Genomic DNA, 21,128 nt, shown 5'->3' on the forward strand with positions numbered 1-21,128 from the left:
CTTAAATATCACTGCTTGCTCACTGAAGATACATCTCTTAGGAGTGATAGTTACCTGCTTAACTTATGTGTAGTTTTATGGGACTTCAGAATGCTAATTCAATTTGATGAACATAATGATGCGTTCTAAACTACACTTTAGTGTTTCAGGATGTCAGGTTCAGTTGGGTCTAATTCACTTGGGATCCGCTTTTAGATTTCTTTCAGAGTTGATCTTGGGTTTTAAGAAGTTCATAAGTGTGGCTATACCTTTCACTTAGGGTTTGTGAGGATGGTTGTGACCTGCTCAAGAGACTTTTGAAGAGATACAGTGGTGGACATCTATAGGAAACTGGTTGTTCTAGCTGGATTATATCTTTTTTTCCCCAGTAATATTCTTTCAGTAATATTAAATCTTGTTTAACATTCCCTTTATCTGCATCGATATTATTACCCTCATCTTTTCTTTTTTTTTTTACATTTCAAATTTTTTCTATAAAAGGAGTGGATTGTGTACAATGGGAGGTTAAATGCTTTATAGACAAGAATAAAAGCTGCACTAGAACCAACTTATTCATTATCATCATCTTCTTCCTCCTCCTCATCCTCTTCATCTTCCTCCTCTTCGTTTTTTTTCTTGCCTTTTTCAGCCTTGACGACTTCCTTTTTTGCTGCATCTGGCTTCCTTTCAGCTTGCTATGCAGTAATATCCTTTTTGTACTTTTCCTTCAGCTTAGTAGCCTTCTTCTCATAAGTCTGCTTGTCATCTGCAGCGGTGTTATTCCACATCACTCCCAGTTTCTTTGCAACATCACCAGTGAAGAGGCAAGGATGTTCACCTTTGATTTTGGGGCAATATTAAGCACAAAACGAGAAAAAGGCCAAAGGAGGCCTCTTGAGTGCATTGGGATACTTGAACTTCTTTCTTGAAACTTGTATCCCTTTTAGAATGGATGTAAGTTTTAATTTCTCTTTCATAACAGGCCTTGTCAGCCTTTGCCATGTCTTCAAATTTTCCTTTCTCTTCAGCAGACATGATCTTCCACTTCTCTGAGCACTTCTTAGAAAACTCGGAGAAGTTGACTGAGGCATCTGGGTACTTCCTCTTGTGCTCCTCCTGAGAAGTTTGCACAAAGAATGCATACGATGACATTTTTGCCTCTCAACTTCTTAGGATCTCCTTTGCGCATGTTTAATTATTTTTCCTCTGAGAGACACAGAGTTGCCCCATGCCCTCCCCTCTTGTCTGAGATAGTGTTTTTCTCCCCACTGGGTCTTAGGGGAATGAAAGTGCTGTAGACTGAATGATTGTGTCCTCCCAAAATTCATATGTTGAAACCTTCTCTCTGGTGTGATAGTATTTGGAGGTGGGGACTTTGGGAGGCGATTAGATCATGAAGACTGAGCTCTTATGAATGGGATTAATGCCCTTATAAAAGAGTCTCCTAAGAGCTCCCTAGCTTCTTCCACCATATAAGGACTCTGTAAGAGGATGGCCATCTGTGAAGCAGGAATCAGGCTCTCCTCCGACCCTGAACCTAGCAGTGTCTTGATCTTGGACTTTCCAATCTCCAGAACTGTGAGGCATTGAAGATACCCAGTCTGTGGTAATTTTGCTAGAGTAGTCCCAGTGGACTAAGACAGGGAGTCATATCTGACTCACTTTTGACGATAATGCCCTAAGTCTCTGTAAACTCCCATCTACCTAGAGAGAAAGAATCTGCACTAGTTTTCTTTGAAATGGGGGAAATTAGTTCTTAGTCTGGTATAGGCCCCTTATTTTGACATCTGTCTTTTCTCACCACATTACCTATGTTTGTATCCTGATTATTCTTTATTATAGCTTCCTGTTTCTTTCCTTTAAATTATCTATTCCAGTCTGTAATTCTATTATTTGGTGGTTTATGTATTTATTATCTGTTTTCTCCACTAGAATGAAGGCTGTACCAGTGTGGCTGCATTATCTGCCTTTGCTTATCACTCCTCTCCAGCACCTTCCTGGTGGCTGGAGACATGAACAGAAGCCCCCAGTAGTTACTTGTTCAATAAATACATGAGCATTTACTAAATACTCAAAGTTAGCCTAACAGACAATGTTGATGCTCTGCCTATAACTCCTTGCCATCGCCACTGTAGGGTGTACAAGCTCTCTTCAATTGCTAGTATTTGCACTTAATTACCTGAGGATATATATATATATATATATTTTTAACTTTAGCCACTAGGGCTTCCCTTGTGGCTCAGACAGTAAAGTGTCTGACTACAATGTGGGAGACCCGGGTTCGATCCCTGGGTCGGGAAGTTCCCCTGGAGAAGGAAATGGCAACCCACTCCAGTATTCATGCCTGGAAAATCCCATAGACAGAGGAGCCCGGTAGGCTACAGTCCATGGGTTTCCTAAGAGTTGGACACAACTGAGTGACTTCACTTCACTTCACTTAGCCACTAGATGCTGCTTTTCACCTACCCAGCAGAATAGAATTTCTATACCCTTGGAAGCAACCCTCAACTACAGACAGATTGAAGTGTGTAGACACCCTAGCTCCCTTGTTCCTTGGGTGGGATAACTCAAGAATTTTCACACTGGCTCCCAGAATTGCTGAAGTAAAATTAAGTTTCAATCACTGAGTGTACCCTCTAGTTGCTCTTCATTCCTTCTTTGCTTCATAGCCCAACTCCCTTACTGTTTTCTTCTTACTTCCCCAAGAAACCACTAGCACTTAAAACATTGCCTCAGGAGTCTGTTTCTGGACAACTCAACCAAGACGGATAGGAAACAAAAGTTTACAAGTGTTCTGAACTCTGTTTCTAAATGAGGGAGCTTGCAATCTATTTTAAAATGAAAGTTAGTTGGAAAAAGATTATTTCCTTTCCCAAAGCATGTATTGTCTTTTGATTACCTTATATACCAAAAGTATGATTATTTAAAGCATTATTTTACTAAATTGCTTTTCTAAGTTTACAACTTTAGTTTTTAACATGTATTGATGTACTTCCAGACTACTCTCTGGCAATTGGAAGCATGCATTTTGTGAGTCACTGTGCAGAAATGCAGCTAGCAATTTAATGGTCATTGATACCACATTTACTATTTGAAAAACAATGAAGTCCTTATAGAGGAAACACAGGATATTTGTCTCCATCCCAAAAGAGCTTACAATCCAGTGGTAGAGAAAAGTATATATACATTAAAATGGAGTGCAGCACTTCTCCAACTAAAAGAAGTGTTATGGAGTTCCAAAGTAGATCAGAATTCCGGTGAGGAACTTTGCAAGATGAGACTTGAAGGACATGTAATTCTGTAGAGGAAACATTGTTGACACAGGCGATAGATTGGAAAATACAAAGTATGGTGAGAGGACACCTCTTACTCTGATTTCAGAGAAGAAGAAACAGTGGTAGATAAGGTTGAAAGGCAGAAATAAATCTTTCTGAAACACTTTATATTAAGAAGATAAAAAGGTCATAAAAGTTGGGACAAAATGTACTAATCACAGAGTGGGTCTGTTACTATTCCACTCATAGGGAAATCCTCAGCTGGTTCGCTTGTAGAGAAATATTGCCAAGGTATCACCCATTCCTAAACAAGTTCTCTGCTCTCTGACCAGGGGAGCTTACACTTGTCTAGATCAGGAGCCTGCAAACTTTTTCTGTAAAGGACTAGACTGTAAATATTTTAGGCTTTGTGGGCCATATGGTTTCTTTTGCTATTATTCAGTTCTGCTATTGTAGTGTGAAATCAACCATATATAGTATGTATATGAATGAGTGTCTATGAATAAAACTTTATTTACAAAGCAGATTGCCATCTGGATTTGGCTCACAGGTTGTATTTTGCTGACTCTCTGATAGACTAATTCTAGTCAAGCTGCTGCTGCTACTAAGTCACGTCAGTCGTGTCTGACTCCGTGCAACCCCATAGATGGCAGCCTACCAGGCTCCGCCATCCCTGGGATTCTCCAGGCAAGAACACTGGAGTGGGTTGCCATTTCCTTCTCCAATGCATGAAGTGAAAAGTGAAAGTGAAGTCACTCAGTCGTGTCCGACTCAGCGACCCCATGGACTGCAGCCTACCAGGCTCCTCTGTCCATGGGATTCTCCAGGCAAGAGTACTGAAGTGGGTTGCTATTGCCTTCTCCACTAGTCAAGCTAAAATGTCCTAAATGACTTGCTCTTTTTTAGGTAATATTTGCTTTAAACCCTTGTTTTAACACAAAGAAAGTAGCAGAGCTAGAGGACAATATTAGGGGTGGGAAGATAGAATTTCTGGTGCCCATCCAAAGGTACTGGATAGATAACTGCTTACACAAAAATTGGGTCAAATACCCAGTCCCATGTGTTTGGACTCAATCTCAGAACAGAGATCTAGGACTATAATGAAAAAATGAGCTAATACTGGAGTCGGTAGCCATTCCCTTCTCTGGAGTATCTTCCCAACCCAGGGATTGAACCCAGGTCTCCTGCATTTCAGGCAGATTCTTTACTGTCTGAGACACCACGGAAGCCCTGAGAGTGAACAAGGCTAACATTGTGTGAGCCAGCTTAGCTACACACTGACAGCATAGTAAGATTATTGTGGGTTGGGATTGGGAAGTATATTCCAGTAGTTTACTAGGGCTCCATTAACAAAGTACCACAAACTTTGTGACTTAAACAACCTAAGTTTATTTCTTATAGTCCTGGAAGCTGGAAGTATGAGTCAAGATGTTGGCAGGGTTAGTTTCTTTGGAAACTTCTCTGCTTGGCTTTTAGGAAGCTGTCTTTCCCTGCTATGTTTTCCCAAGGTCTTTCTCTGTGTGTCTATGTCCTAATCTCTTCTTCTTATAAAATTACCAGTCATACTGGCTTAGGGCCCATGCTAATTATCTCATTTTAACTTAATGACTTATTTAAAGATTCTGTCTAATACAGTCACACTGTGAGGACTGGGGGTTAGGACTTCAACATATGAATTGGGGGAGGGGGCACAATTCAGCTCATATCCAGGCAGCAGAGAGGGATAAGATTTATATGCATGTTTATGGATTTACATACATATGCTAAGTCACTTCAGCTGCTGCTAAGTCACTTCAGTCCTGTCCGACTCTGTGTGACCCCATAGATGGCAGCCCACCAGGCTTCCCAGTGCCTGGGATTCTCCAGGCAAGAACACTGGAGTGGGTTGCCATTTCCTTCTCCAATGCATGAAAGTGAAAAGTGAAAGTGTAATTGCTCAGTCGTGTCCGACTCTTCGCGACCCCATGGACTGCAGCCTACCAGGGGTGAGGTCAAGTTCATCCAATTTCTTGATGTGAAGGAATGTGATTTCATTGAGCAAAGAATGGGAGAAGGAAGGATCAAGGTAGGCTGGGCAGAAGGAAAAGAAAAACAGAAAAGAGGCTGAAAGTAAGACAAATTAGGAGAAAGAATAAAGGACTTCTGCTTCATTGACTACACTTAAGCCTTTAACTGTGTGGATCACAACTGGAAAATTTTTAAAGAGATGGGAATACCAGACCACCTTACCTACATTCTGAGAAATCTGTATGCAGGTTAAGAAGCAACACTTATAACCGGATATGGAACAACAGACTAGTTCCAAATTGGGAAAAGAGTTAGTCAAGGCTGTATATTGTCACCTTGCTTATTTAACTTATATGCAGAGTACATCATGTGAAATGCTGGACTGGATGAAGCACAAGCTTGAATCAATGATTGCAGGGGGAAATATCAATAACCTCAGATATGCAGATGACACCACCCTTATGACAGAAAGTGAAGAGGAACTAAAGAGCCTCTTGATGAAAGTGAAAGAGGAGAGTGAAAAAGTTGGCTTAAAGCTCAACATTCAGAAAACTAAAATCATGGCATCCAGTCCCACCACTTCACAGCAAATAGATGGGGAAACAGTGGAAACAGTGGCTGACTTTATTTTGGGGGGCTCTAAAATCACTGCAGATGGTGACTGCAGCCATGAAATTAAAAGACGCTTACTCCTGGGAAGAAAAGCTATGAGAAATCTAGACTGCATACTAAAAAGCAGAGCCATTACTTTACCAGCAAAGGTCCATATAGTCTAAGCTATGGTTTTCTAGTTGTCAGGTATGGATGTGAGAGTTGAACTATAAAGAAAACTGAGTGCTGAAGAATTGATACTTCTGAACTGTGGTGTTGGAGAAGACTCTTGCGAGTCCCTTGGACTGCAAGGAGATCCAACCAGTCCATCCTAAAGGAGATCAGCCCTGAATATTCATTGGAAGGACTGATGCTGAAGCTGAAAATCCAATACTTTGGCCACCTGATGCAAAGAACTGACTCATTGGAAAAGACCCTGATGCTGGAAAAGATTGAAGGCAGGAGGAGAAGGGACCAACAGTGAATAAGATTGTTGGATGGCATCACCGACTCGATGAACATAAGTTTGAGCAAGCTCTGGGAGTTGGTGATGGACAGGGAGGCCTGGTGTGCTATAGCCCATGTGGTTGCAAAGAGTTGGACATGACTGAGCAACTGAACTGAACTGAAAGAGAGAAAGCAATGATGAACAGATCACAGTGATTAACAAAAGGCATGGTCATGACAAGCAAAAATCAGGGTGGTTAAATACTTGAAAAGCAGTGATCCCACAGGCCTGAAGATCTATTCATGTGTATTTTACCCAAGACAAGTGCCAAGCATGCTCTAGTAAAGCAACATTATATGTATATTTAGGTATATTTATATTTATGTATAAAATTGTGATGTGTATTACATGTCTTCCTGCATCCCACATAGACATAATGGAAACTTCTTTACTATGAATACTAAAAGATTCATTATCAAATAATGGTGAAATGAGATTTTTACTGTAAATACACAGTGTGTAGTACCAGGTTCTGCACTGGGACCAAGGAGATAAGATATGACATCTCTCCAGGAGGAGTTCATGTTGCTATTCAATGTATAATTTTAGTTATCTATATAATTTCAGCATTAAGGAAATCTTTTATTTTTCCATGCTTCATTTGTGTGGACACTCATTCCTATCCGGAAACCTCAGTAATTAGCATGAAAAGGATTTTGTTATAAGTTTGGTTGAAAGATGAAAACTTGATCTCAGTAGTATTCAAAGTATCTGAGCATGGAAGTTTGCTGCTGCTGCTGCTGCGTCACTTCAGTCATGTCCAACTCTGTGCAACCCCATAGACGACAGCTCACCAGGCTCCCCCGTCCCTGGGATTCTCCAGGCAAGAACAATGGAGTGGGTTGCCATTTCCTTCTCCAATGCATGAAAGTGAAAAGTGAAAGTGAAGTCGCTCAGTCGTGTCTGACTCTTAGCGACCCCATGGACTGCAGCCTACCAGGCTCCTCCATCCAGGGGATTTTCCAGGCAAGAGTGCTGGAGTGGGGGTGCCATTGCCTTCTCTGTGGAAGTTTACTAGCTAGCTTGAAATTTAAAGTCTTGTTTCTGCACTTACATTGGAAACATTAAGTTCACAAATTTGCCATTTTACTTGGTTCTGCCAGTTTGTGATTAAAAACTCACAATGTAAATGCACCGTGGAGGATAAAAGAAATATAAAATGTGGGTGTTTAGAGAACTTAGTGTTTTTGCCTGGAGAATCCTAGGGACGGGGGAGCCTGGTGGGCTGCCGTCTATGGGGTCACACAGAGTCGGACACGACTGAAGTGACTTAACAGCAGCAGCAGCAGTGGTACAATAAGTATATTCCTGGCCTGGAAAGCAGAAGAGCTCGTGCTAATGCTGACCCTTGCACTGGGGTTTTGTGCTTTGCAAAGCGTCACTTTTTGATTAAGATTTCATTCCTTCCTCTCTCACCTTATATCTCTTAATTTTAAAAAATTCCAGACCTTCAGAAAAATATAACAAACATTCATATATCCCTGTAGGTTTACCAGCAGATAACATTTTGTCCCATTTGTTCAGTTTATCGATCTACATATATGTTTATGTGTGTTTAAAATTTTTTTATTCAACTGTTTGAAAATAAGTTGTGGATAGAACATGCTCAAATATGCTGTCATTTCTTACCTACAAAGACATTCTCCTTCATAATTTCATAACCACCTACTTTATTTGTCAAGATATTTAACACTGATACAGAAATATTATCTATACTCAGACTTTCCCAGGTGTTCCAAATATGTCCTTTGTTTTTTCTCTTTCCAAATTAGATGTAAAAGCAGGCATTCTTGTCATCTCATAGAAAAAACTTTCACTCTTTCACCATTGAGTGTGATGTTAGCTATGGGATTTTCTTACATAGCCTTTATTATGCTGAGGTAGATTACTTCTGTTCCTTGTTTATTGAATGTCTTTATTATTGAAGCTCTGTTCATTTTTCTTCTTGTTTTTCCTTTTTGTTCTTTGAATTGTATATTCTCTATCAACATATCTTCAGTTTTTCTGATTTTTCTTCTGCCATCCAAATCTAATGTTGAGCCTCTTCAGTGAATTTTTCATTCAGTTATTGTATTTTTAATGCCAGAATTCGTATTTGTTCTTTTTAATTTTTTGAAATAATTTCTCTCTTTATGTTCTCTATTTAATGAGATATTTTCATCATAGCTTCCTTTATATCTTGAAGTATGATTGCCTTCTGTTCTTAGAACATATTTACAAAGGAGACTTTGATGTCTTTGTTAAATTTGACCTCTGAGTCGTCTCACAGACTTTTCAGCTGTTTGTTTCTCTTGTGTATGGGTTGCTCTTTTCTGTTTCTTTGCATGTCCCATAATTTTTTGTTGATGGACCACACTAGCTTCTGATTCTCCACTGCATCTGGGTCTTATTTCTGTTGCTTGCTTGTTTATTTGTTTAATTACTTGGCTAGATAATTTTAGTGAGTCATATATCTCCTATAGTGGGAAGCTTTTGGTTTTGCTTCTTGTTGAGTACAGGGTTGGATGTGTGCACAGTGACTCTGGCTTCCCTGGTGGCTCAGATGATAAAGAATCTGCCTGTAACGCAGAAGACCTGGGTTTCGTCCCTAGGTCTGGAAGATCCCCTGGAGAAGGGAATGGTACCCACTCCAGTATTCTTGCCTGGAGAATTCCATGGGCAGAGGAGCCTGGTGGGTTATAGTCGATGAGGTTGCAAAGAGTCAGATACAACTAAGTGACTAACTTTTTGACTTTTTCTGAGCGACTAACAGCCAGCAGCACAGTCACTCTGGAACTTTCTCTTTCACTGCTAAGCTTTTGGCCTCAATTTTTTTTTTAATCACAGCAAGCTATTGAGTCCCACTAATTGCCAGATGATTGCTCTATTCTTTAGACAGTTCTGTGGGGGCATAAATTGCTCTGCACTCTGATCTAATTAAATTTGAGCAGGGGAGATTTGGAGGTCCATCTCTGAGGTTTACTCTAACCTCAGGAGGGCTCTTAGCTTTTCCCCTGTTTCTCTCTGGTGAACTAGTTGGCCTATGGTTTGTTGCTGTTAATTAAAAGGAGCTATTGTTTTTGAGAGCATTCTGAGGTTTGAACTTCTCTGCCCTCTGTTTTGAATAAATTATTTCAGTATATTTGGGGAGAATTTTAGACCTTTCTGTTCTTGTGAATAGCTTCTTTGCTTTCTATCCTGGGTGCTGGATGGCGGAAGGGATCTATTGACCTTTTGGCTACATTCACCAGGAATTTAGCTTCTTGGACTAAATTTAGAGTTGGAAGGTATGAGAAATATTGATGACCTGCCCCAAGTAGGTAAGAAACTGTGTTTCTTGATTGGCAGCTGAGGTAGCAGAAAGCTTTGAGTCTTGGCCACACCCACTGAGAGTGCTGAGCTAATAAGTTGGAGGTTTTGGTGGTGGGGAGGGAGCAAGTATGCTGTAAATACCACAGACTCTTCCCTTTTTTTTTTTTTTTTTTGCCAAGTTTTAGTAGCTTTTCTTGAATAAATGTTTCTTCATTTGCCATATGCCTTTAGGACAATTCCAGAGATGGTTGTTTTAAAATGCTTTTCATTAGTTATTTATAGTTGTGAATCTATGAAGCTCCTTATGCAACTATCCCAGAAGTTCCTCATCAGTTTAGAGAAGCCTTAAATTAAGGTGATAACAGGCCTATGCTCTCTGTTAAGAGTCTAAGAGAGGATCCTTCCTGGCCTTGTCCTAGCTATTGGTGGGTTGCTGGCAATTCCTGGTGTTTCTTGGCTTGTATTTTTGTCACTCCAACCTCTGCCTCTCTGTTCACATGACACACTTTCCTCTGTGTGTATGCATCTGTGTCAGATTCCCTTCTTATAAGGACAGTGTAACCTCATTTTCACTTAAGTACACTTGTAAAGATCCTATTTCCAAATAAGGTCACATTAGCAAGTACTAGGATTTAGGACTTGAACATGCTTTTTGGTGAACACAGTTCAGCCTGTGTTACCATCAGCAACATAAGAGTGTTTGCTTCCCCATAGTCCTCCCAAAAGACTGATTCCAAGCTTTCTAATATTTGCCAACCATATAATTTCTAAATGGTATATCAGCATTTCTAATTCTTTTACTATGAAAGAAGTTGAATATTTTGTTACATGTTATTGTGCCTTTTAAAAACTAACTATCTCTTTGTGGCTTTTTAAGATTGTAGTTAAAAATATTATTATGGAAAATTTCAAATATGCACAAAAGCAGAGACAATTTAATAATCTCCTGTATGTCTAACATCTATCTTAATCAGTTGTCAACATTTTATCAATATTATTTCACCTATTACTCCCAACTACTGCCACATATATTTAAGAACTTTGGTACATAACTTTAATACATTTAACTTAAAAAAAAAAAGCACGTAATAGCAGTACCATTTTTACATGCAATAAAATTGCCCCAATGATTTGTTAATTTTGTCTAATGTCCAGGCTGTGTTCAAGTGTCTCAAAAAATCTCTTTTCTAGTATATAAAAATCTCTTTTCTATAATTTTTTAACCAGTTAAATGAAGGGATTGTATAAGATCATGTCTAGGGTCCTCTTTCATTTTAAAATTTGGAGATTTATTCTCTAATTCTCCATAATAAATGGAGAGAAACCTTGCTATTGTAAGCCTTGAAATACTGCTGGGTAATGATCTCATTACTTACTGGTGAATTCTACAGAGCACAGTTTTCATGTTCTCTTTCTTCAGTTTGTAATAGTCTTATCTATTGTGGTATCATTAGATTGTTATCTATTACTTCTCTGGAAATAGAGTGACTTAGTTCTGTAATGGGACTTTGTTCTCAAAGCATTTTTCAGATGTGACAATAGACCATAATGTTACCTTAATCTTGCCGTGAGCCTAATAGGAAGTGAAACATGTCATTGGTGATGGTATGATTGTAGACCCATTTTTCTCATTTGCTATATCCTATTAATTCTTTCAAAATCTTGACTTTACCTCTTCTCTTTCCCCCTGTCATTTGGTACTGCTACAGTCTATGTGGTTTCTCTCCCAGGCAGAGCCAGACTTCCAGGGTTCAAATCTTACATCTGCCATTCATCAGCTGTGATTTTGGGTACTGTTTTCTTATTTGTGAAAGAGGGAAATAATAAAGTTATTGACTGCATTGTGTTTTTGTGAAGATTAAATGATTTAATCCATAGTCCATGTTAAACTATTAGCAACAGAAACAATGACCAGCATACAGAAAGTGCCAAGTGAATGGTAGATTTTACTAATCTGTTTCCTGTCCTAAGTGCCTCTGTCTTAACCCTGTTCTGCTTATTACCGTCAGAATAACCTGACAACTGTTCTTAGAGGCTTGCACTCTTTCATATGGATGCCACCATTAGCCAAATGTGGCTCATTTTAATTAAAATTAAAGAAAGTTAAACATTTGGTTTCAATGTAGCCACTTCACAAGTATTCAATAGCCACAGGCACTCAGTGGCTACCATATTGGGCAGCATAAATATAAACATTTCTTTCCAACAGGGCAGAAGGTGCTGTTGGACAGTGCTGCTGCTCTAAAACTTTCTCCTGTTGGGTTGATGGCACTAATATAGAAGGGAACCCTTGTTCCCTTTCTCTTTTCTTGAAGACTTGTTTCTGTGCCTTCAAGGAAACAGTAGTTTTCAGAAGGGAGACAACACCTCTCACCCAGTCCACTTTATGGAAAAATAACCCAGCTGGAGAGAGAGCAGGAAAAAAAAATTACTGGACCAATTTCCTCTGTTAGGAGAGGATAATGTATTAAAAATCATCCCTCATACATGACCTTGGAGAAGGCAATGACACCCCACTCTAGTACTCTTGCCTGGAAATTCCCATTTATGGAGGAGCCTGGAAGGCTGCAGTCCATGGGGTTGCTAAGAGTCGGACACGACTGAGCGACTTCACTTTCACTTTGCACTTTCATGCACTGGAGAAGGAAATGGCAACCCACTCCAGCATTCTTGCCTGGAGAATCCCAGGGACGGGGGAGCCTGGTGGGCTGCCGTCTATGGGGTTGCACAGAGTCGAACACGACTGAAGTGGCTTAGCAGCATACATGACCTGCTTCTTGGCTCTTGTTATTTCTTAGACATATATTCCTGTGAATGACTTCCTTATTTCTGTTTTTGACTCCCATGTGGCAGGCACACTAGGGTATAGATTTGTGGCAGTGTGTCTTATCCTTCTACCCCTCTTGTGACTGGGTAGATCAGTTCAGTTCAGAGAAGAACTAGTCTGAACATTTTTGGCCACAAATCTGGGCTGCATTTAGTCATTCTAGTTTTATTAAAGATCCTTGTGCTTAGGGTATAAATATAATACCTTATTTTAATCACCATGTATGTATTTTTCAAATTGGATAGATCCCATGAAGGAGTTTGGGAGATGAATTATTATCCTATAAAACTTTCATTCCCACAATAGCTCCCACAAGCCTACCCTATCAAGTCAAAATTCCTCTCCCTGACTCAAAACTCTCTATAATTTGACTCCACTGTAATTATTCCATCTTCTTCAATTCAGTGACTATTGGCTAGATGTCTATTATACTCTAATTCCTCTGCTCTACCTTGAGGTTCCAAAAATGATAAGACATGGGATCTTCCATAAAATTCTAATGGATTAGTTTGATAGAAAGGCCTACAAAGAAATAACATATATAATATGTCAAGTACTATAGTTGAAAAATGATCTAAGTACTAGCTTGACATGAAAGAAATAGCAGTAGGTGCTGCCTGGAGAGAAAGAAAGACAATAGAACAAACACTCACAGATATACACTGACACACACAGTTGAATGGCTGATAGGAGGTTGCCAGATAGAAGTGTTGGGGGAATGTTGTTCTAGATAAAGGGAACAGTATGAAAAAAATAAGACATATTTATATTCTTTACTTCAAACAGGCTTTTGTCCACAGGCCATGACTCCATGCATATGTCTGAGCTGCTGTGCAAGCTTATGGAAGAATCAAATGTAGAACTCTTTTTGATGAAAATCTATCTGAGGATTTTTATTTTTTGCAGCTGTAAGGCAGACCAGGAAAAATACTTCTTGTTTAATAAGAGAACATATGCATTATACTACAATTGAAGGTTAGTTATCCCAAGGCTCTTAAGTTCATTTTCAGAGGGGTTGGTTATCTCCACAAATTACCATCATGGTTGGTGAATTCATTTACAGTAAAAAAAAAATTCATTTTTTTCTGACAAATGTATATTTTTTGTAATTTATGACTTCTTATAACAAATATTTCTGAAGACTATTAAAACAAAATTGACCATATGAAAATACTCTGTGATGAAGTGAACAAACCCAAATTTCCATACAAATAAGTTTTGTGATTATCATAGGCTTCAAGTTTAAGAGTTATATTCCTTGGAAATCAAATAAACAAAAACTAAAGAAACAGATTATTTAGTTAAGAGTTGAATATCTTAGAGTACTTTGATAAACATTAAAATGAGGATTGTAACTAATTTCATATCAAGAATTAGAGCACACAGAGATATATGTCATACTAGTTTTCCAGAAGTCCTTTTTTAAATTTAATTTTTACTTTATATTATAGTTAATTTACAATGTTGTGTTAGTTTCAGGTGTACAACAAAGTGATCAGTTATATATATACAAATATCCATTCTTTTCACATATAGGTTATCACAGAATGTTGAGTAGAGTTCCTGTGCTATAACAGTAGGTCCTTGATGTTTACCTATTTTATATATATCAGTTCAGTTCAGTTGCTCAGCCATGTCCAACTCTTTGCGACCCCATGAATCACAGCACGCCCGGCCTCCCTGCCCATCACCAACTCCCGGAGTTCACTCAGACCATCGAGTCAGTGATGCCATCCAGCCATCTCCTCCTCTGTCGTCCCCTTCTCTTCCTGCCCTCAATCTTTCCCAGCATCAGGGTCTTTTCCAATGAGTCAACTCATTGCATGAGGTGGCCAAAGTATTGGAGTTTCAGCTTCAGCATCAGTCCTTCCAAAGAACACCCAGGGTTGATCTCCTTTAGAATGGACTAGTTGGATCTCCTTGCAGTCCAAGGGACTCTCAAGAGTCTTCTCCAACACCACAGTTCAAAAGCATCAATTTTTCGGCACTCAGCTTTCTTCACAGTCCAACTCTCACATCCATACATGACCACTGGAAAAACCATAGCCTTGACTAGATGCAACTTAGTTGGCAAAGTAATGTCCCTGCTTTTGAATATATATATATATATATAGTAGTGTGTATATGTAAATCTCAAACTCCTAATATATCCATCCCTGCAACTTTCCCTTTTGGTAATCCCAAGAGTGGGATCACTGGACGATATTTAGTTCTGTTTTTAATTTTTTTAAGAACCCTCCATACTATTTTGTATAGTGGCTGCACCAATTTGCATTCCCAAAGTGTAGAAAGGTTTCTTTTTCTTTACACCCTCTCCAGCATTTATTGTTTGTGGACTATTTGATGATGGCTGTTCTGACCAGAGTGAGGTGATATCTCATTGTAGTTTTGATTTACATTTCTCTAATAATTAGTGGTGTTGAACATCTTTTCATGTGCTTTTTTGACCATCTGTATGTTTTCTTTGGAGAAATGTCTATTTAGATCTTCTGCACCCCCCTTTTTTTTTGATTGGGTTGTTTTTTGTTTTTGCTTTTACATTGAGTAGCATGAACTGTTTGAGTACCTTGGAGATCAATCCCTTAGGGCACACAGAAACATATATTAGTTTTCTAAAAGTGCTTTTAAAAAAAATAGCTCTGCTCAAAATGTCAATATGATTTTTTCCTTCTTATCTTATTGTGAAGAACAATAACCGTTTCAGTACTGAGTTACTATTCTCAAGAATTTTCATCAAATATAGTAATAACTTTCATTTTTACAACTTTGATCAGTAAAAGAAACTAAAACCTTAAGTTTCTGTATCTGCCATCCATATCCTCAGTTCCTCCTAGAAAAGATCTGTTCATTGATTGTATGTTGGTGGGGGGTCGGGGGGAGGTGATCTAGTGAGGCAAAGTCAGATAGACAATAGATGATAGAGTCTTCTCACCTAGGATGCTCTGTAGATGGAGTTTGGGATAGGGGAATAGTATTGTTTGGTAGACAGGAGACGAAAATGTGGAGTTCATTTTGGATCTGGCAAGTTTAAGGTACTTTTGACACAAACAACAACAAACAATAAAGAGTCCCTTTTCAAATAAAAATGTAGGTATATTCCAAAATGGATGGAAAGAGGAGGCAAAGGAGGAAAGAGCACCGGCAAGGACAGGAGCAGTGATCTATGCAAAAGACTGAGCCAGATCTGCTTTTGAGAGTTTGAGGGTCTCCTGTGAGGCACAGGTTAGCAGTGGCCTACCATGGGTACGGGGGCTCTGGCAGCAGTAGCCATGGGAGGCGTGGCATGTGGCATAAGTCCTCTTGGAGGAGGTCGACATTAGCCCCATTAGGGAGCTTCTGGGTGGGCAATCCACAAACTGGAGAAAAATCATACCAAAGAAGTTCTTGTACTGAAGTGAAAGTTCTAGGCCCCACAGTAGAATTCCCAGCCTTCAGTTCAGTTCAGTCACTCAGTCGTGTCCGACTCTTTGTGACCCCATGGATGCAGCACGCCAGGCCTCCCTGTCCATCACCAACTCCTGGAGTTTTTTCAAACTCATGTCCATTGAGTTGGTGATGCCATCCAACCATTTCATCCTCTGTCGTCCCCTTCTCCTCCCACCTTCAATCTTTCCCAGCATCAGGGTCTTTCAAATGAGTCAGCTCTTTGCATCAGGTGGTCAAAGTATTGGAGTTTCAGCTTCAACCAGTCCTTCCAATGAACACCCAGGACTGATCTCCTTTAGGATGGACTGATTGGATCTCCTTGCAGTCCAAGGGACTCTCAAGAGTCTTCTCCAACACCACAGTTCAAAAATATCAGTTCTTTGGTGCTCAGCTTTCTTTATAATCCAACTCTCACATTCATACATGACTACTGGAAAAACCATAGCTTTGACTAGACGGACCTTTGTTGGCAAAGTAATGTTTCTGCTTTTTAATGTGCTGTCTAGGTTGGTCATAACTTTCCTTCCAAGGAGTAGGCGTCTTTTAATTTTATGGCTGCGGTCACCATCTGCAGTGATTTTGGAGCCCCCCCAAAATAAAGTCAGCCACTGTTTCCACTGTTTCCCCATCTATTTCCCATGAGGTGATGGGACTGGATGCCATGAGGTGATGGGACTGGATGCCATGAGGTGATGGGACTGGATGCCATGATCTTAAGTTTCTGAATGTTGAGCTTTAAGCCAAATTTTCCACTCTCTTCTTTCAATTTAATCCAGAGGTTCTTTAGTTCTTCACTTTCTGCCACAAGGTCACTTCCCAACCTTGGGATCCAGCAAAGGGATTGTGAATCCCCAGGGAATCTGACTTTGAAGGTCAGTGGGATTTGATTATAGAACTTCCACAGGATGGGGAAAACAGAGACTCAAAGGGCTAACCAAAACCTTGTGGGCACCAGGACCCAGGAGAAAGGAGCAGTGACCACCCCCCACCCCCCCCACCCCCCAAGAGACTGAGCCGGACTTGCCTGTGAGTGTTTAGGAATCTCTGGCAGAGTTTTGGTCAACACTGGCCTGCCTTGGGATTAGGGGCACTGACTGTAGCAGTCCTGGAAGGCCCAGCATGCTGGCATAAGTGCTTTTGGAGAAGGTTGACATTACCCCTACCATAGTTTGGCCTCAGGCCAAACTACAGGGCAGAAACACAGCCCCACCCATCTGCAGAAGAATGGATTAAAGAGTTAGTGAACAGAATAGAAATAAAAACAAAAGTAAACAGGTGGGACCTGATTAAACTTGAAAGCTTTTGCACAGCAAAGGAAACTATAAGCAAGGTGAAAAGACAACCCTCAAATTGGAGGGTATAATAATAAATGAAACAACTGACAAAGGATTAATTTCCAAAGTTTACAAGCAGCTCATACAACTCAATACCAGAAAAACAAACAACCCACTCAAAAAGTGGGTAAAAGACCTAAACAGACATTTCTCCAAAGAAGACATACAGATGGCTAACGAACACATGAAAACATGCTCAACATCACTCATTATTCAGTTCAGTTCAGTTCAGTTGCTCAGTCATGTCTGACTCTTTGCAACCTGTGAATTGCAGCACGCCAGGCCTCCCTGTCCATCACCAACTCCTGGAGCTCACTCAGACTCATGTCCATTGAGTCTGTGATGCCTTCCAGCCATCTCATCCTCTGTTGTTCCCTTCTCCTCCTGTTCCCAATCCCTCCCAGTGTCAGGGTCTTTTCCAATGAGTCAACTCTTCTCATGACGTGGCTAAAGTATTGGAGTTTCAGCTTTAGCATCTGTCCCTCCAAAGAAGGCAATGGCACCCCACTCCAGCACTCTTGCCTGGAAAATCCCATGGACAGAGGAGCCTGGTAGGCTGCAGTCCTTGGGGTCGCAAAGAGTTGGACATGACTGAGTGACTTCACTTTCACTTTTCACTTTCATGCATTGGAGAAGGAAATGGCAACCCACTCCAGTGTTCTTGCCTGGAGAATCCCAGGGACGGGGGAGCCTGGCGGGCTGCTGTCTATGGGGTCGCACAGAGTTGGACACGACTGAAGCGACTTAGCAGTAGCAGCTCCAAAGAACACCAGGACTGATCTCCTTTAGGATGGACTGGTTGGATCTCCTTGCTGTCCAAGGGACTCTCAAGAGTCTTCTCCAACACCACACTTCAAAAGCATCAATTCTTCAGTGCTCAGCCTTCTTCACAGTCCAACTCTCACATTCATACATGACCACAGGAAAAACCATAGCCTTGACTAGACGGACATTTGTTGGCAAAGTAAGGTCTGCTTTTGAATATGCTATCTAGGTTGGTCATTAGTTTTCTCAGAAGGAGTAAGCATCTTTTAATTTCATGGCTGCAATCACCATCTGCAGTGATTTTGGAGCCCAAACATTGTTTCCACTGTTTCCCCATCTATTTCCCATGAAGTGATGGGACCAGATGCCATGATCTTCGTTTTCTGAATGTTGAGCTTTAAGCAACTTTTTCACTCTCCTCTTTCACTTTCATCAAGAGGATTTTTGTTCCTCTTCGTTTCTGCCATAAGGGTGGTGTCATCTGCATATCTGAGGTTATTGATATTTCTCCCAGCAGTCTTGATTCCAGCTTGTGCTTCTTCCAGTCCAGCACTTCTCATGATGTACTCTGCATATAAGTTAAATAAACAGGGTGACAATATACAGCCTTGATGTACTCCTTTTCCTATTTGGAACCAGTCTGTTGGTCCATGTCCAGTTCTAACTGTTGCTTCCTGGCCTGCATACAGGTTTCTCAAGAGGCAGGTCAGGTGGTCTGGTATTCCCATCTCTTTCTGTATTTTCCACAGTTTCTTGTGACCCACATGGTCTAAGGCTTTGGCATAGTCAATAAAGCAGAACTAGATGTTTTTCTGGAACTCTCTTGCTTTTTCTATGACCCAGCGGATGTTGGCAATTTGATCTCTGGTTCCTCTGCCTTTTTTAAAACCAGCTTGAACATCTGGAAGTTCACGATTCACATATTTCTGAAGCCTGGCTTGGAGAATTTTGAGCATTACTTTACTAGCATGTAAGATGAGTACAATTGTGTGGTAGTCTGAGCATTCTTTGGCATTGCCTTTCTTTGGGATTGGAATGAAAACTGACCTTTGCCAGTCCTGTGGCCACTGCTAAGTTTTCCAAATTTGCTGGCATATTGAGTGCAGCACTTTCACAGCATCATCTTCCAGGATTTGAAATAGCTCAACTGGAATTCCATCACCTCCACTAGCTTTGTTCATAATGATGCTTCCTAAGGCCCACTTGACTTCGCATTCCAGGATGTCTGGCTCTAGGTGAGTGATCACACCATCGTGATTATCTTGATCGTGAAGATCTTTTTTGTATAGTTCTTTCGTGTATTCTTTCCACCTCTTGTTAATATCTTCTGCTTCTGTTAGGTCCATACCATTTCTGTCCTTTATCGAGCCCATCTTTGCATGAAATGTTCCCCTGGTATCTCCAATTTTCTTGAAGAGATCTTTAGTCTTTCCCATTCTGTTGTTTTCCTCTATTTCTTTGAGAAATGCAAATCAAAACAACAATGAAATATCACCTTACATCAGTTAGAATGGCCCTCATCAAAAAGTCTACAAACAATAAATGCTGGAAAGGTTGTGGAGAAACGGGAACACTCTTGCACTGTTGGTGGGAATTAAATTGATACAGTCACTATGGAAGATGGTAAGTAGATTCCTTAAAAAACTAGAAATAAAACCACCATATGACCCAGCTATCCCACTCTAGGCATATAGCTTGAGGAAACCAAAATTGAAAGAGACACATGTACCCTATTGTTCATTGCAGCACTATTTACAATAGCTAGAACATGGAAGTAACCTAGATGTCCATCGACAGATGAATGGATAAAGAAATTTTGGTACATATACACTAAGGAATATTACTTAGCCATGAAAAGGAATGCATTTGAGTCAGTTCTAATGAGGTGGATGAACCTAGAACCTATTATAGAGTGAAGTGAGTCAGAAAGAGAAAGATAAATACCATATTTAACACATATATACATAATCTAGAAAAATGTACTGAAGAATTTATTTATAGGACAGCAGTGGAGAAACAGACATAGATAATAGACTTATGGACATGGGGAGAGGGGAGGAGAGGGTGAGATTTATGGAAAGAGTAACATGGAAACTTACATTACCATATGTAAAATAGATAACCAACGGGAATTTGCTGTATGGCTCAGGAAACTCAAACAGTATCGCTGTATCAACCTAGAGGGGTGGGATGGGGAGGGAGATGCAAGGGAGTTTCAAAAGGGAGGGGTTATATGTATACTTATGGCTGATTCATGTTGAGGTTTGACAGGAAACAGCAAGGTTCTGTAAAGCAATTATCTGTCCCCCACCCCCTCAAAAAAAGTTGCTGAACAGGACCTTGGCCACCAGAGCAAGACCCAGTCTTCCCCACAGCCAGTCCCTCCCATCAGGAAGCTCCACAAGCCTCTTATCCTCATCCATCTGAGGGCAGACAGAATGAAAACCACAATCACAGAAAACTAACCAAACTGATAACATGGATCACAGCCTTTGTTAGAACTCAATGAAACTGAGTTCTAACAAAACGTGGTCCACTGGAGAAGTGAATGGCAGACTACTTCAGCAATCTTTCCTTGAGAACCCCATGGACAATGTGAAAAGGCCAAAAGATATTACACTGAAAGATGAATTCCCCAGATTGGTAGATGCCCAATATGCTACTGGAGAAGAGCAGAGAAATAGTTCCAGAAGGAATGAAGAGGCTGAGCCAAAGTGGACACACTGCCCACTTGTGGATGTGTCTGGTGGTGAAAGTCACGTTTGATGCTGTAAAGAACAACATTGCAAAATATATTTGCTTCATACAATTAGTAAAAACAAGACCAGGAGCTGACTGGCTCAGATCATGAGGTTCTTATTGCAAAATTCAGACTTCAATTGAAGAAGGTAGGGAAAACCACTTGGCCATTCAAGTATGACTGAAATTAAGTCCCCTACAATTATACAGTGGAAGTGACAAATTGATTCAAGGAATTAGATCTAATAAAGTACCTAAGGAACTGTGGATGAAGGTTTGTGACACTGTACAGCAGGCGATGATCAAAACCATCCCCAAGAAAAAGAAATGCAAAAAGGCAAAATTGTTGTCTGAGGAGGCCTTACCAATAGCTGAGAAAAGAAGAG

At 40.2% G+C, this 21,128-nt stretch overlaps 1 pseudogene; it reads right to left on the bottom strand.

The window, feature by feature from the left end:
• Positions 1-548: 548 nt before the first annotated feature.
• LOC128052577 (high mobility group protein B1-like) lies at positions 549-1,168 on the bottom strand (annotated as a pseudogene).
• Positions 1,169-21,128: the final 19,960 nt, after the last annotated feature.

This window comes from Budorcas taxicolor, chromosome 8 (genome assembly GCF_023091745.1).
Source record: "Budorcas taxicolor isolate Tak-1 chromosome 8, Takin1.1, whole genome shotgun sequence".
NCBI classification, from domain to species: Eukaryota; Metazoa; Chordata; class Mammalia; order Artiodactyla; family Bovidae; genus Budorcas; species Budorcas taxicolor.